Source organism: Hyla sarda, chromosome 6 (assembly GCF_029499605.1).
Source record: "Hyla sarda isolate aHylSar1 chromosome 6, aHylSar1.hap1, whole genome shotgun sequence".
Lineage (NCBI taxonomy): Eukaryota > Metazoa > Chordata > Amphibia > Anura > Hylidae > Hyla > Hyla sarda.
Genome location: NC_079194.1, coordinates 236,756,204 through 236,768,354, shown reverse-complemented (window position 1 = coordinate 236,768,354; position 12,151 = coordinate 236,756,204). Strand labels below are relative to the sequence as shown.

The window sequence follows — 12,151 nt, the reverse complement described above, 5'->3', positions numbered from 1 at the left end:
CCTTCCCTTCTGAGCCCTCTACTGCGCCTGCCGAACACTTGACATACGCATCTGAGGTATTTTCTTACTCAAGAGAAATTGGGTTACCAATTTTAGGGTGATTTCTCTCCTTTTACCCCTTGTAAAAATTCAAAAATTGGGTCTACAAGAAAATGCGAGTGTAAAAAATGAAGATTTAGAATTTTCTCCTTCACTTTGCTGCTATTCCTGTGAAACACCTAAAGGGTTAAAACACTTACTGAATGTCATTTTGAATACTTTGGGGGGTGCAGTTTTTATAATGGGGTCATTTATGGGGTATTTCTAATATGAAGATCCTTAAAATCCACTTCCAACCTGAACTGGGCCCTGAAAAATTACGATTTTGAAAATCTTGAGAAAAATTGGAAAATTGCTGCGGAACTTTGAAGCCCTCTGGTGTCTTCCAAAAGTAAAAACTTGTCAATTTTTTAATGCAAACACAAAGTAGACATATTGTATATGTGAATCAATATGTAATTTATTTGGAATATCCATTTACCTTTCAAGCAGAGACTTTCAAAGTTAGAAAAATGCTAAATTTTCAAAATTTTCATGAAATTTTTAGATTTTTTACCAAGAAAAGATACAAATATCAGTGAAATGTTACCGATAACATAAAGTAGAATATGTCACGAAAAAACAATCTCGGAATCAGAATGATAAGTAAAAGCATTCCAAAGTTATTAATGTTTAAATTGACAGTGGTCAGATTTTCAAAAAATGCCCAGGTCATGAAGGTGAAAATGGGCTGGGTCATGAAGGGGTTAAGGTTACTAAACAGAGGAACATGTATTTTTATCATATTTATTCACAAGTATAATAGGGATTGCTTTGACTAGTTTTGTTTGTAACTATAATGAAGATGTGCAGACTTTTTTTTGTAATTATTGCAATTATTAAAGCACAGTGGGGGAGATTTATCATTGCTTTTAGAGAAATTTTTTTTGTCTATGTTTGGGGGCAGTTCAGGCGCTAGCAGCCGATTTTGAGACTTTTATGCGTCTTTTGATATAGACAGTTTCACTCTTTTTTTTCCTACCCGTAGAACATTTTCTTTTTGACCATGCAGTGGTCACGTATTTATCATTTGCGACTTTTGTCAAAAGTCGCTATTTTGTGCGCAAAGGTACTTTTTTGGTGCAAAGCTACACCACCTACCAGTAGGCGTGAGAATCACTTCTACCTTCCACAATTCAACCTTTAACCCCTTGTGGATGACAGCGTCCCACTCCCCTTCTATGACGCACTCAGGAGCTGAGTGCAGGTCATAGCTGGGTGGTCCTGGCAGCTATCTGCCACCAGGATCCATCTCTAATGCCAGACATCACCGATCACGGTGATGCCCTGCTTTAACCCCTTAGACACCGCAATCAAATTTGATTGTAGCATCTAAAATGCAAGTAAAAATGTCCAGGCAGCTCTGTGAAAGTAAATAAAACACCTAACCTGCCAAATTCAGTACCCGGGAAAGTATCTACTTCCCTCCCTCACAAGTGTCTAGAAGAAGTGTATGTGGTAGAGCTTTTCCCACCACAGCAGAACTGCGCAAAATTCATCATCCTGCTGCACCTTCTTAATAAATAAGATACACGCTAGTCAAACCCACCACCCAAATAAACGTGGGAAAATAGCTATACTGTAGACATTCTTTGCTAAATCTGGGACAGTGTTCTTATGTGTGATTGTGTGTGTTTATGTATTGGGAAACTCCCACTGTAATATCTGGGTATGTGCATCTCAGACCTAAACATATCATTATGGGAATTCAAAGGTATGTATTCTCTTTCACAACTACAGTATCTCCCATAAATGAGTCCACCTCTCATATTTTTATATGTATTTTATTATATCTTTTCAGGTGACAACACTGAGGAAATGACCCTCTGCTACAGTGTAAAGTGGTGAGTGCACAGTCTACAGTATATAACAGTGTTTAATATTGTGTCCCCTCAAAATAACTCAGCACACAACCATGTCTAAACCTTGGCAATAGAAGTGAGTAGACATAAGCAAAGGTTTGCCAGGCTAGCCAAACTTTGGGCAAATGGTTCGTAGCAAACAAGTTCTCAGCGAAACAGCACTGAAATAAGCCTAAAAAAGTGTATAATACTCGCTTAGCTCTAAGGCCCTGCTAGGGTCACCTATGAATGTATTTAAGTAGTTTAGTGTACTTCACATGTACAGGATCTGCTGCATATTTTTGCTGCATATTTTGGAATTAACTTTAATGGTTAGCCAAATCAGCTGCAGAAAATATGCAGCAAAAATATGCAGCAGATCCTGTACATGTGAACGTACCCTTAAAGTGGTTTATGTCAGAGCTACAGTGACATGCGGTAACCCATGGTCAACTTGATTAAAAACACTGGATAAACATAACTAGAAATGGAATTTAAATGCTTAACACTAAAATAAAGGTGCATAAAGTATCCTTGTTTGTTGGCAGATGCCTGCTGGTGCTAAAATGTACACAGAGGTATCTGAAAACACAGTGGCTTATTCCAAGCATTCCAAAAATTGTCAATTTTTGACAGTAGCAACAGGTTTAAACGGGTACTCCAGCCCCCGCTATGCAAGTCTATGGGAGGGGGCGTGACGTTACGATACTCCGGCCCCGTGGTCGGCACCCAGCAGCTTGTGAGCTGGCAGTACAGCGTGCAGTTCAAAGAGGTGGGTGCCGGGGACCCCCGCGGTCAGACATCTTATCCCCTATCCTTTGTATAGTGGATAGGATGTCTTAGGGCCTGAGTACCCCTTTAAGTCTGTCAAGTGAAGGTATCTATTACTACCACCAAGCACCTGGCTGCTGCTACCTGTACTTGTGCTGGTACTGCCACCAACATTCTTATTGGCATGGGGTGCTTAGTCCTCTACCCCATCCAACAATTCCTTTACTAACTCACACGAGCCAGGCCTGGAAATGTTCTGTGAGCCTCTGTCACCCCAAAGATCTGAGCATGACCAGGTTCGCTGCGTTCGGCTGGCCCACCTCTAGTCAGGATTCTATTTTACCTTAATGGAGTTGCAGGCAAAATTTGCCTTATCCTGTTCTGACAAATTGCTTTACCTGCAGGGTCAAAAATGCACTTACCTTTATTGATTGTAAGGCTCAGTTGTTCCCTACAATTGCATACCAGCTTTTTTTCTCTCTCAAATAAAGCAGGCAAAGGTATCTCTATTTAATGAAGCTTTATATTCTATCCCTTACACCAATCTCCTCATATGTTACTATGGGAACTGGATATGGGCTTAGACAATTCCACCTACCAATGAACATCAGTTAAATAAGTGTCTAGAAATATTTCTCACTAAGAGATGGCTTCAAAAAGGTCATGCACTCTTTACGGTCCTTTGTATTTGAGAGATTTGTTTATGTCGCTATGTGCTATATTTGAGTATGTTTTTAATGATGGTTTTGTGTATTTGAAAAATGTCCTAATCAAAAAATAAGTAAAAAAATAAATAAATAAATAAAAAGATCCAATTTGTTCCATCAAATATAGTCATTGTTATACTTATAAGAACTATTAACACTTAGTCTGGATTCAGTAGAGCTGAGCCAATATAACGTTTGGCTGCTAGACACTGTAAAAGAGTCAATCATATTTAATTTCTCTAAATTGTGTGTGAGGTGGGAATTGCTCCAATGAATTGTGTCTTTTGACTCCTTTGACCTTACCGATTCCAATATAATACAGAAGAAAACATAATTGCTTGAAAGTTTTTAACTTCTGAGTTGTTTTTCTTTGACAGCCTTAGTATAGCAAGTCTGCTAAAGCAAATTGTTGTTATTGTGGTGAAATAGAATTTTACAATACTAAAATAACCTTGAAAATTGCTAAATGACCTGGCTGTCACCTAAAATATCCATTATGACCAGTCTATCGCCATCACCTAAAATACCCTGTATGACCAGTCTATAAAAAAAGAATAACACTATATAATTTACTTATTTACCGTATATACTCGAGTATAAGCCGAGTTTTTCAGCACGATTTTTCGTGCTGAAAACACCCCCCTCGGCTTATACTCGAGTGAACTCCCCCACCCACAGTGGTCTTCAACCTGCGGACTTCCAGAGGTTTCAAAACTACAACTCCCAGCAAGCCAGGGCAGCCATCGGCTGTCCGGGCTTGCTGGGAGTTGTAGTTTTGAAACCTCCGGAGGTCCGCAGGTTGAAGACCACTGCGGCCTTCAACATCATCCAGCCCCCTCTCACCCCCTTTAGTTCTGAGTACTCACCTCCGCTCGGCGCTGGTCCGGTCCTGCAGGGCTGTCCGGTGAGGAGGTCGTCCGGTGGGATAGTGGTTCCGGGCTGCTATCTTCACCGGGGAGGCCTCTTCTAAGCGCTTCGGGCCCGGCCTCAGAATAGTCACGTTGCCTTGACAACGACGCAGATGCGTCGTTGTCAAGGCAACGGCTCTATTCCGGGCCGGAAGCGCGGAGAAGAGGCGCCCCCGGTGAAGATAGCAGCCCGGACCACCTCCTCACCGGACCACCTCCTTACCGGACAGCCCTGCAGGACCGGACCAGCGCCGAGCGGAGGTGAGTACTCAGAACTAAAGGGGGTGAGAGGGGGCTGGATGATGTTGAAGGCCGCAGTGGTCTTCAACCTGCGGACCTCCGGAGGTTTCAAAACTACAACTCCCAGCAAGCCCGGACAGCCGATGGCTGCCCGGGCTTGCTGGGAGTTGTAGTTTTGAAACCTCTGGAGGTCCGCAGGTTGAAGACCACTGAGGGCGAATGATGAGAAGAGGATGATGAAGGGGGGGGGTGTGGGGATGATGAAGGGGGGTGGGGATGATGAAGGGGGGGTGTGGGATGATTACAAGGGGATGATGAAGGGGGGATGTGTGGGATGATAAGGGGATGTGTGGGATGATGACAAGGGGATGATGAAGGGGGGATGTGTGGGATGATAAGGGGATCTGTGGGATGATGACAAGGGGATGATGAAGGGGGGATGTGTGGGATGATGACAAGGGGATGATGAAGGGGGGATGTGTGGGATAAGGGGATGTGTGGGATGATGACAAGGGGATGATGAAGGGGGGATGTGTGGGATGATGACAAGGGGATGATGAAGGGGGGGATGTGTGGGATGATAAGGGGATGTGTGGGATGATGACAAGGGGATGATGAAGGGGGGATGTGTGGGATGATAAGGGGATGTGTGGGATGATGACAAGGGGATGATGAAGGGGGGATGTGTGGGATGATGACAAGGGGATGATAAGGATGTTAATGACGGGTCTGGATGATGACAGGGGGGGATGAGGTATTTCCCACCCTAGGCTTATACTCGAGTCAATAACTTTTTTCCTGGGATTTTGGGTTGAAATTAGGGGTCTCGGCTTATACTCGGGTCGGCTTATACTCGAGTATATACGGTATCTGCTTATACAATAACATTATTGTAATTTTCTTACTATACCTAGTTATCGGTATCAATTGCCATGTCAATAGAGCTCATAAGTAGCTACAAGTCCGCAGAAAGTATGTGATAAGTTCAAAGGGCTAATGGAGATTTTAAAGGGGTACTCCGGCGCTAAGACATCTCGCTCTGAGTCTGATTACTGGCAATCACGGGGACGGAGCATAGTGGCGTCACGGCTCCGCCCCGTGTGACATCATGCTCCACCCCCTCAATGCAAGCCTATCGGAGGGGGCGTGACAGCTGTTACGCCCCCTCCATAGGCTTGCATTGAGGGGGGGAGCGTGACGTCACACGGGGGTGGAGCCGTGACGCCACTATGCTCCGTCCCCGTGATCGCCAGTAATCAGACTCGGAGCGAGCATGCTCCGGGGGCTGATTCTAGCGTGGTGCGGTGTGGAAGATCACGGGGGTCCCCAGCAGCGGGACCCCGCGATCAGGCATCTTATCCCCTATACTTTGGATAGGGGATAAGATGTCTTAGCACCGGAGTACCCCTTTAAGAAACCATGGGGCTACATTTCATTAGCATTAGGAAATGGCATGAAATAACAACAACAAAAAAAAGAATACTCATCTGACACATTCCCCACAGGTCTTTGTTTATTTGTTAGCAGCAATCATGTGATTATGTACCAACATAATTGTTGCAACCAATCACTAGCCTTGGTGACCTAGAACACAGAAGGCTGAAGTTACAGAATGTTATAGCTGCAGCCAATGAACCACAAACCAATGGGGAAGGGTTTGGATAGACAACACTGGGGTGGTGGTATCTATCAGGGGAGTATTGCTTATTTTGTTATTTCATTCTTATTTCCTTATTGTGCTAATTTTTTTAGACATCTTAAAAAAACTCTTTGAACCAAAAAGGTAAATTGCCAATCTGCTAGCATTTCAAGATGAATCCCAAAGGGACAGAGATTTCTATTTTCTATTTTGGAAGCTATAACTACCAGTGGGAGAATTTGTCAGTCTATGCTTTTATTCTGTTGTACTCATCGCAGATAATGGCAACAACTTCATGTCTAACCTTGATCATACAGTGTTATTCCCCCTGGGTTCTAGATTAGGGTTCATTCTTTTTATTGTGGTAAATAAATCTTGGAAAAGTCTAATTGTAGCGCAAACCACACGGACATCTGCTCGTTGAGTGCGAAGCTTACTTTATTAAGCCAGACAACTACGCGTTTCGAGGCAGCAGTGCCTCTTCCTCAGGTAAAATGGCTTGTGTACAGACATGCTTGTTTTATATATACAAACATATTGGCACCAAAATTGCAAAGCAAAACCAGGTGCACCCACTGGGCGGGCAGGATCTGCATCATGCAAAGAAGCAAAACAGGTAAAATCCATAATAACATTGATAAAAGAACATTCATATATACTATAGCATGTTTGTTGGTAAATACATAGCAAATAACAATAGCACTCCCTTGAGTGCTGATGTGGAGGACAGAGCTCCTGTAGTCCGCGCGGCTATGCGCATCAGACCGATGTCACTCGGAGCTTGGTGCACATGCGCCAACTGCAAAAGTTACTAGTGATGACTAGTGAGCGCTGTATTGAGAGAGCACACATCCCCGTATGATCGCGGGGGGGGGGGGGGGGGGTGTGCGGGGAGAATATAAATAGCGGGACATGGGAACATGCAGACTTACAGGAATGAAAAGTATAATAGATTCTAAAGCAGTGTGTGACACTGTTAAAACTGGGATAAAGAGGAAGAAAAACTAAAATGGCATGTACAGCATGAATATGTGTGCAATGGGGGAAATGATAGAGGCAAAACCCTTGAGATATGAAATGATTGATGGGGGATATAAAGTAGAGAAAATAAACTCCAGGGAAATAAATAATGGATTGCATATTGGAATGCATTGGAAAGTAGAATATAACCCCTAGGATATGGATGGGCTAATGGAGGATGAAAAGTGGATAAAAATTCCAGGGAAAATAAATATTGGATTGAGTGTTGGAACGTAAAAATGCATGATTAGATGGAGAAAAAAATGCATGTTTGAACACATGAGAGTGCATGCTTGGACATATGTAGAGAGGCATGCTCCTACACAGGAATTGAGTACTTTCTAAAATTAATAAAAGCTAATCGATAATGCATGTTGAAATGAAGTTGAGTATAAATGTGTGTGTATATATATATATATATATATATATATATATATGAATATATATATCCTCGTAAGCATATTAATTGCGTGTGTAGAAAACAATAGATAAAGGGTTCTAGCGGATGAAATCCATGCCCTCATTAAGGCCTCTAGGGGACAACGTGTTGAGCTTGTATGCTTTGTCTGTATACAAGCCTTTTTTACCTGAGGAAGAGAAACTGTTGCTTCGAAACGCATAATAAAGTAACATTCGCACTCAACAAGCAGATGTCCATGTGGTTTGCGATACAACCCGGCTTTTCCAAGATTTATTCGCCATTTACAGATCGGCTGAGGATGCCCTGATGCCGACCCCGGAGAGCAGCACCACATTGCTACCTATGCACATATAGTAGTTGTGTCTTACACAACTCCACCAGGTGAGCAAACCTGTACTATCAAATGTTTTTCAGATGCTATACAGCCTCCTGTGCAAACAATATTATGCCATAGGAAGCTCTGCCTTTGTTTTTATTTCAGGATACAATACTTTTATTGTGACTTCCCTACTTTAGCAAGGGTAAGGATGGGCAGCATGGTGGCTCAGTGGTTAGCAGTGGGGTTCTGGGCTTAAATTCGATCCAGGCTAAGAAAGTTATAATTATATGGATAGGTATGTAGGAAAAAGAAATGTGTTCCAACTACTGACATAATCCAATTCAGAGTTACATACATACTGACTTAGATTTGATTTTTAAAGGACACCAGAAGAAAACCTGATGGACCCCAATAAAGTTAGCAAATGTACATTGTGCAACGAATTGTCCAGCTCAATTTTTTTGCAATAAATGTAGCATCCAAAATAGAAATGAGCATAGCTGTAGAAGTTTCCTATAACAATAGGCTGTCCCCCTGTTGTGACAGATGGCGATCACAACATAGAGCTTTCACTTGGAACTCCTGGAGCGGCTAGCGCCCCTTTTTTGGGACCCCCAGAAGAAAGAGCCATAGTTTAAGAGGCTAACTTCAATCCAAGTTCTAGACTTATTGCAAGAGGCCAGGATGTCATCTCTAGAAACCCCTTGGTCTAGGTCGGCCTGGATCTGAGAGAACCTAGCTTTCAGAAATTTGACTACCTGAGTGAAGGCTATTACCACAGAAGCAGAAGCCGAGGCAGTCGAATAAGCACACCTAAAGGCGCAGTCAGCCTTGCGGTCCATGGGATCCTGAAGACTGGAGCCATCATCGGAAGGAACCATGGTCCACTTGGATAATTTGAAGATGGCCAAATCCACCTTAGGAACAGGTCTTCCAGCATTGGAAACATGCTCTTAAACCGCTTGGTAAGAACATGACCTTTCTCAGGCTTCTTCCACTCAGTCTTCATTAAAGACAAGAAGGAATCATCTGCTTTAAAGGCCCTAGGCCCCTTAGAGGCAAATGTAGAGGCTTCACCCCCATCAGCATCATGTTCCCCGGACCTGATGGACCTAAGCTCTAATAGGTTTTCTCAGAAAAAACAGATATTGAAATGTATCTTCTTCTTCAGAGGATGAAGATTGAGAATCCTCACGGGCTGCTTCTCCAGACACCTCCATAGACCTGGGATGTGAAGATGGTCTAGCAGCTGCTTCAGCTCTTCTATGGCGTATTCATATTAGAAGACAATAGCAAAGGCTATACACACTGAAAGCAGTACTTGGACAAAAAAGTCACAGCACCACCGCTCCAGGAGACCTTAAGCCTGCACTGGCTGGCTTAAATAGTCTCCTGGTCACCAAAAACTTAAGCTCCACCCCCAAATGGGCAGAATCAGGAAATAAAATTTAGTATTTCAAGTATAAGTGAAAAACAAATGACCCTTAAAAGGGGAGAAAGGGTAGGTTGAAACTAACAACTCCTGTTAAAAGTGAGCAGAAACTACAGAAGTAACTCGCAAAAACCTCCGTCCAGATGGCCAGAAGTGACGTCAGACACGAGGCTGCCCCACCCTGCCCCCTTATGGAATGCAGAGCACACACGAGGAGGAAGCCAGGAGGAACAGCCCCGCCGCACTCACAAAATGAAACCAAGCGGCAGCGCCGCCAGAGAAGGAAGGAAGAGAATAACAAAAAAGAAAGGTGTCTGGAAAAAAAACCTAGGGAGACCCAGGTAGAAAGGTCCAAGGTCAAGGATACTGGACACCACCAGTCAGAACCTGTCCAAAAGACAGAAAAAAAAACAAAAGGGGCGGGGGCATTCTTCCCCTATATGTATGAGGGTGGGAGGGTCTAACTACACATTTAATTAAGAGGTTGTCAATAAAATTTCCACCGATCCTAGCAAGCCCACAGGGGTAGAATACCCCATCTGTGCCACTGGTTAGGACGCAAGGAAAAACCAGAATACCCCTTTATTTAACATTTGCAGTACCACAGAGAGTCCCTATGTCTATACTAACATTCCCATAGGAACTCTTTGTGCCACTCTATAGCATTTCCACTGTCATCATATTATCTTCTAACCTACAAACCCTACTGTAAAAAAAAAATAATAATAATTGTAGTTGTTAGCCAGTGTTTACCTAAGTTTTACAGTTGCACTCATACAGATGTCAGATTATTACTATGCAGATCTTTTTCTTCTCCGTTACAATGGTTCTAGTTTTAATAACCTATTAATTCGAAAAAGACCACTCAAAAAAGGACCACTTGTAAAAACAATAATGTTTTATTAATGAATAACATGAATACACATAAAGGGATGTAAAAACAAAGGACATGGACACAGAAAACCAGTGAGGACCAGGGACTCCTGGATAGAGCCCCGGCTTGGGCGAAACACATCGGAGGTGTGGTGGTGGGTGACTGGAGACTACAGGGGGGTCTTTACTTTGCAAACCACTGTGGTTTTTCCTTATGGTCTTTTGCGCATTTGTGTTTCCTCTCTATGCCACTGTGCATTGAGAGTCTTGCTGTTTATGCTATTGATGATTATTTGTATATACCTTGCTATTGTGCACTTGTATGCACATTATATATATATGGCATGTATGCCATTGATACTCGCCCTGGTATAGCCCATCATTGTGCACTCTCATGCACATATGTACTTTATATGACACTAGTCGCTATCGCCATTATATTGGTGCTTCCATTTACTACCTCATAGCTTCCTTTGCATTAGACCTGTATTTATTTACCATTACCTCCCCCCCCCTGGTCCCCACATGTTTTCTGTGTCCGTGTCCTTTGTTTTTACATCCCTGTATGTGTATTCATGTTATTCATTAATGAAGCATTATTTGTTTTTTACAAGTGGTCCTTTTCTGAGTGGTCTTTTTCAAATTAATAGGTTATTGATTTGAGCTTCTAGCACCACAGGACCAGGTTACTAGGTTCAAATTACATGTATCCCCTATCTTTAAGTCAGTGTTAATGTTTCTAATTTTGTAAAAAATAATTGGATGAAGAATAAGTTCTTATCTCTTACTGTAAAGTTACAGCCCGTTGCATTTATGCTATAAAACACAGCTGTTGCAGTGATGCTCTCGGAGTTTGCTCATAGCTATTTTTTCTTACAGATGTAGAATGTACACAGTAAATATAGCAATTTGTTATCAACTCCTGCTGGTAAAGAAATATGTTCATCTTCACCATTTTAAGATGTCAGAATGTCAACGTTTTCAGGCCATAGATACTAATCCATGGGAAATATAGGTCTGGAAGAAGACATGAAGTTCTTTTGTATCATCTTTGGGGGGAAAAAGTTTAGTAGAAATTTTCAAACAGCTATGAGAACTGCAGTGGCTACCAGTTATACCCTATAATGTACATCATTACTATCAATATTTACAAATAAATAAATTACTGTTTCTTCCAGTTTCTAGTTTCTTTTTTTTCTTTTGTTTTGTTTTGTTTGCAAAATAAGTAGAGAGTTATGTACCTGTAGACATCTTCAGGGTTCTTGCCCCTCAATAGAGTGCAGGGTGCTGGCTAGGTGAGATGCCATTGACGTTAGATTAAGAGGGTAGGTTGTCTTCTTTTGTAGACTGCCAAACTGGTGTCTTATAGTTCATGCAAATGCTTCATAGGAAAAAAATACATGCAAAGCAGTTTTATCACAAAAAGTTAAAAAGCTTACTCCTTACTGCCCCTTATTGGAGGTGGCAATCCTTCATACTAATGTCCGACCCTTGTTGGAGCCTTAAAACATATCCAGAATCTCTTCCAGTGAGTTATCCCTCTGAGGAGAAAGTAAACATGCTACCCTGTCAGTCACATGTCAAAGGCCTCTCAATTGTCAGCCCGTACCCTCCTCTACATTCACAGGGGGAAGATAATCCCCAGTCATGTTTCAAGATTTTTAAGACTCAAACATTGATTTATAGTGATGGTATCGCCAACAGGTGTTCCACAACACACCAAGAAAGTCTGCAAAGACTGGTCAGTTAGATCCAGAGAACCCACATGGGAGTTCCACACCTCCCTTAATGCAAATAACTGTGTACACAGTGGGCGAGACGGTATTCAGTTATACTGTCCAAGCATTATCAGACCCAACAGGGTAATAACTCACGTTTCAGCAGATCGTTTCCAACGCTTTA

At 42.3% G+C, this 12,151-nt stretch overlaps 1 long non-coding RNA gene across 1 annotated transcript in view; it reads left to right on the top strand.

The window, feature by feature from the left end:
- Window positions 1-11,361, top strand: part of LOC130276816 (uncharacterized) — an 87,972-nt gene extending 76,611 nt beyond the window's left edge. The window contains exons 3-4 of the long non-coding RNA XR_008845255.1: window positions 1,880-1,922; window positions 11,129-11,361. This is a non-coding gene — a long non-coding RNA (uncharacterized LOC130276816). The remainder of the gene's footprint in view (window positions 1-1,879; window positions 1,923-11,128) is intronic.
- Window positions 11,362-12,151: the final 790 nt, after the last annotated feature.